We start from the raw sequence: 6,000 nt of genomic DNA, 5'->3' as shown, positions 1-6,000 counted from the left end.
TAAAGAGGATCTAGGTGGGGCAGAAATGCAGTCCACCAGAGCAAGGTAATTTATCAAATGTACATAATGAAAGGGAGGAGACATGGAAGATGATACCCAGGATCATGGCTTAGAAATTGACAAAGTGATGTTGTCCTTTGCTTAGCTCTTGTCTGGGGAAAAATTGTTGTGTAAATTTTAGACATGAGGAATATATAGAAGGGTCTCTTGGAAAGGCAGGTGAATGTGTACGAGTATGGAGTTTATGTTTAAATTGTAGTTATCTCTGTATCAATGGCAGCAAGAAGAAAAGAAGAAAGAGATCAAAAAATGAGAGGAGGGGTTTACTAGGACAGAATCATGTACACTTATATGTTTCACAATTGAAACTGTTTTTTTCACTGAAATTAACACAGAGAAAAGCCACAGACCTGAAATATGTCATCTTTATTTATTTGTATTTCTCAAAGGTTTTTTTTCTGGCTCTGTCCATGATGTCAGAAGATGATTTAGAGTAACCTCATCCAGAGAATAGTCTTCCTTTTCCTTACTGGACCTGGATTTGTGGGAAACTTCCTTATATTTGTAAGACGTGTATACTTTTGTCATGGGTTCTGAGAAAAAACACATAGAACTTATCCTTCTTCATTTGGTTTTCTCAAATGTAATCATTATTTATAGTACAAGTAGCAGAAATATAACTGCAGTTTTTAATTTCAGAAACTTCCTAGGTAATGTTGGTTGTAAAACTTCACTTTATTTAGGGAGGGTCGCTTTGGGCCTTTCCATCTGCACCACGTGTCTCCTCAGCATGGTCCAGGCCATCACCATCAGTCCCAGGACCACCTTGTGGAGAAAGCTCAAACTACAGACTGCATGGCAAGTTCTTCCTTATCTCTTCCTCTTTTGGATCTTTAACTTTCTGATAAGCTCCAACTTGCTCTACTACATTAGAGCAGTTAATAGCATGAATAGGTCTGAAATTAGACCACATATTAGTTATTGCTATATGCTACCATCTAAGCAAATAGGTGGTTTTTCTCACTCTTATGGCTCTTCGGGATATCATCTTTCACAGTCTCGTGGGCTGGAGCAGTGGGTACATGGCTGATCATCTGTATAAATATCACAAGCGTGTCTCCTACCTTCAGAGCTCCAGGTTTGCAAATAATTCCAGCCCAGAGGTCAGAGCTACTTAAAGTACTTTCATTCTCATGACCTGTTTCCTTTTCTTTTATTGGGCTGATTTTATTTTCTCCTTCTACATAGGTTCCATCTTGACAAATGATTCTGCTGTATTAATTATTAAACCATTTCTAATGTTTGGTTATGCCAGTCTCAGCCCCTTTGTGCTGATCAGCAGAGATGTCTGCATTGCTAAATGCTGGAGTGCTCACCTAGGAAACTGGGGGAAATTACTTTCTGCAATTATTCCTCCAGGAACTAAGGGTGTATACTTTAGGGATTGCTTGTGCCTGCGTATGTCAGAGTATTAACTTAATCAAGGCTTTAAAAATAGATTTACTTTTTATTTTAGGAAGAATCCTGGTACTAGGCAATCTAAGGCTTGTTCAGGGGTTCCAGGAAATTGTAAAGACAGATTCTTTCTGGCCTCCCATTCCGTCATTCCTGTCATATGGCTTTTATCTTCTGGCTGGCACAATTATTGCTCAGTTATTTAACCAGCATTCTAAGTACAGAAAAAAAGGGTGAAGTAACAAAGAAAAAGAGATTATAAAGAGAGACTACAAACATACATAATTTAGGAAAACAAAACTTTTGCAGACATCCCTGTAAAATATTTGAATAGATTGGTAAAATTATATTACTTGGCCATCTCTAAATGCAAAGTTGACTAGGGAATGTTACTTTCACTGGGACACATTCCTTTCCTCAAGATAATTTAATCAGGCAACTAGCTGTTTACATGGAGAATTATGTGATGGATAACTCCCATTTGATCAGTCACTTCAGAATGAGTAAGACTTTGAGAGAAAATACAAGGGTAAAGACTGCTCTCCATCTCTGTTCCTGGAATACAAAAACCTGTCCTCAAAAGCTTTTCTTTATCTGAGCTCTGTCTAAAAAAAAAAAAAAAATTCTAAATTGTCTGCCAGAGTGACTGACCTATCATGATACTGAATTAATTATTTAGTCATTAACACTGACTCAGGTTAGACACGAAGGATAAGGAAATGAAGCTTAGCTGCAATAAATACTTAAATCAAAAGCCATGATGAAGGTGTGTGTAGACAGGAAGGTATGAGGTGAGTTGGGGAATGTTGCGTGAGTTGAGACATGAGCAAGTGAAGTATTGACATGGACTTGAATCCTCAGGGCTGAGCAGGCATTGTGATGTTACGGTTTTCTACTACTTCTACAGGGTACTACTTCTTTTGACACAGTTGGGGTAGACCTGGGGTTTCTGGGCACTGTGCTCTCTGGACATTGAAGGAATGTCAGTATCAGATGGAAATTACTGACTTTAGGCCAGTATCTCAGTGCTCATAAAACATTCTCAGCCAACTTTCTTTAGTCAGAGCACTATAGCAATACTAAATGACCCTGCATTTTATTAGTTTAATTTTCAATCTCTTAGGACAATAATTTCCTTGAGGAAAGGATAGTCGTTCCACAATGATATGACATTGCTTCTAATGACACTATGATCAATTCTTCATAAATTAGGGCAAAGATAGGTGTGACCCTCGGCATGAAGCATATCATGAACTTGTGGCAGAAAACAACCATAAGAAAAGACATAAATGCAGACACTTTCATCTTTATGAATCAAGATAATGCTGACAGGAAAGAAAATACACAAAAGGTCCCACTTCTGTTTCTGTATATGAAGAATAGTGTAATTCTGCACTATTCTTCTTTCAGTTAAACTGCAACCTTAGGAAAATTTCAATATAATAATACATGTGCCCTAATTATTTACAAAAAACATTTTAAAAATAATATTCTTTAAGTTTATTACTAAATTTTCTCCACTATTACTTTTAGCCTATAAAATAAAAGGCCCGTCAGTTGAAGAAGGCTAAAAACATATTTATTCCTTTTTTCCCCTCATAATCCACATTAAAATGGTAGTAATGGAACTAAAAAGCAATCAACGGTAAAAGGTAACGATAATGGAGTAGCAGTAGTGTAGGTAAAATATTTCAGTAATTTTTTTGAAAACAGAGCAGGCCGGGCGCGGTGGCTCACGCCTGTAATTCCAGCACTTTGGGAGGCCGAGGCGGGCAGATCACGAGGTCAGGAGATCGAGACAATCCTGGCTAACACAGTGAAACCCCGTCTCTACTAAAAATACAAAAAATTAGCCGGGCGAGGTGGCGGGCGCCTGTAGTCCCAGCTACTCGGGAGGCTGAGGCAGGAGAATGGTGTGAACCCCGGGGGGCGGAGCCTGCAGTGAGCCGAGATCGCGCCATTGCACTCCAGCCTGGGCGACAGCGAGACTCTGTCTCACCAAAAAAAAAAAAAGAAAACAGAGAGCAGGTGCATCTAATAGAGTGAGATGGAAAACATAGCAGCAATCTGAAGTGTGAGAATAAGGGAGTACTGATAAGCGGAAAGCATGTAGTCACATCTCAATGCCTGTGGAGGCTCAGGAATTGCAATGTGAGCAATGATAGAGAGTCAAATGAACAATTATGAGTCATTGAGGGAATTCCCTACTTATTCTCCAGATTGGTAGGGAAGCCTGCATTAGATGCTTATTTCAGGATTCTATGAAAACAATAAGAATTAGTATTCTATGCTTGCAATGAGATGGATTATATCCTCTTTACTATCCTCTATATTGTGCCAACCAAAATTTTGGGTTAAATTAAATGAAATTCTTTTATAAGTTTAGATATTTCTTGCTGTTTTGTGGAATAAATACTGTATACGATCCCCAAATTGAAACAGCCTAATTTTGGATAAAAATGCAAGTATTTTTGCATACAGTTTTGGCTTTGTATAGAAGAGATAATCCTTAAGACCCACAAAAGAGGTAAAATCAGAAAGTTTGGAAGAAAATGAGGGCAAAAGACAAGTGTTACCCTGAAGGTTTCTACCCAACACTGTAGTCCCCTGAAGTCTGTGCTTTGGGAACTACATAGTGTATAGTTGAATAAAGATAAATTAGGGAACACTAAAGAAAAAGAATTTAAAAGGGGAATCCCACAAAAATCTGCAACTTCAAAGGGATATTATTGTAGAATAAGAATGAATAAAGATAACCTATTGTACAGAAGGGGATATAAAGGAAACTTTCTTATCTTGACTCATTTGCTTGTTTGAGAAGAAAAATCTCCCCCCTAAGTTTTCGTATGCATAAGCTAGCTATTACAGGCTGAATTGTGTTCCCCAAAATTCACATGTTGAAGTCCTAATGCCCAGTACCTCAGAATGTGACTATACTTGGAGATAGGTAGGGTCTTTAAAGAGGTAGTTAAGGGCTGGATGCGGTGCTTCACGCCTGTAATCCCAGCACTTTGGGAGGCCGAGGCGGGGGAATCATCTTAGGTCAGGAGTTCAAGACCAGCCTGGCCAACATGGTGAAACCCCATCTCTACTAAAACACACAAAAAATTAACTGGGCATGGTGGTGGGGGCCTGCAATCCTGGCTACTTGAGAGGCTGAGGCAGGAGAATTGCTTGAACCTGGGAGGCGGAAGTTGCAGTGAGCAGAGATCATACCACTGCACTACAGCCTGGGTGACACAGCAAGACTCCGACGCAAAAAAAAAAAAAAAAAGTAAGGCAAAATGAGGTTATTAAGGTGGGCTCTAATCCAATATAAATGATGTCGCCTTATAAAAGAGATTAGGACACAGACACCCAAAGAGGGAAAACCACATGAAGATACAGGAAGGAGGGGACAACCATCTATAAATCAGAGAGAAGCTTGAAAAGAAACAAATCCTGATCCCAGACTTCTAGTCTCCAGAATTGTGAGAAAATAATTTCTATTGTTTAAGGCACCCAGACTGTGGTACTTTGTTATGGCAACCCTAGTAAACTAATACACTGGCCTTAATAGGATTTCATTATTTTTGTTTTTTATTTTAAATTTTGTTTCATTTTTATTTTTTGTATGGTCTACAATACCTTAAGCAAAGAAAATCCTTTTTTTTTTTTTGAGACGGAGTCTCGCTCTGTCGCCCAGGCTGGAGTGCAGTGGCGCAATCTCGGCTCACTGCAAGCTCCGCCTCCCGGGTTCCCGCCATTCTCCTGCCTCAGCCTAGAAAATCCTTTTTGAAGCATGAAACTTCAACCTAGGTATTAGAGAATTTCCACAGATATAGTGCAACGGCAGATGCTCACATTCAAAAATTCAAAATGCACAAGGAAATAGAGAAGCTAGAGTAAAAGTGAGGAGAAAGAGTGTCAATAGGAAATCCATAAATATTCATATATTTATGCATTTAGAATACAAAATATTTATATTAAATATGGAAAAGCTGGCTGGGCACATTGGCTCATGCCTGTAATCCCAGCACTTCGGGAGGCCAAGGCGGCGGATCACCTGAGGTCAGGAGTTAGAAATCAGCCTGGTCAACACGGTGAAAGTCCATCTCTACTAAAACGCACAAAAACGAGGTGGGTGTGGTGGCAGACACTTGTAATCCCAGCTACTCAGGAGGCTGAGGCGGAAGAATCACTTGAGCCCAGGAGGTGGAGCTTGCAGTGAGCCGAGATCATGCCACTGCACTCCAGCCTGGGCGACAGAGTGAGACTCTGTCTCAAACAAACAAACAAATATATATATATGTGTGTGTGTGTGTGTGTATACACGCACATATATATGTATATATACACACACATATATATGTATATATACACACATATATGTGTATATACACACATATATGTATATATACACATGTACACACACATATGTATATATACACACACATATATGTATATATACACATATACACACACACACACACACACATATATATATGGAAAAGCCACAAAGACCTAATTAAAAAAAAACTACAGGCTAATATTCTTCATGAAGAT

This window comes from Hylobates moloch, unplaced genomic scaffold, assembly GCF_009828535.3.
Source record: "Hylobates moloch isolate HMO894 unplaced genomic scaffold, HMol_V3 SCAFFOLD_20, whole genome shotgun sequence".
NCBI lineage: Eukaryota > Metazoa > Chordata > Mammalia > Primates > Hylobatidae > Hylobates > Hylobates moloch.
Note: the sequence above shows the minus strand (reverse complement) of the source record.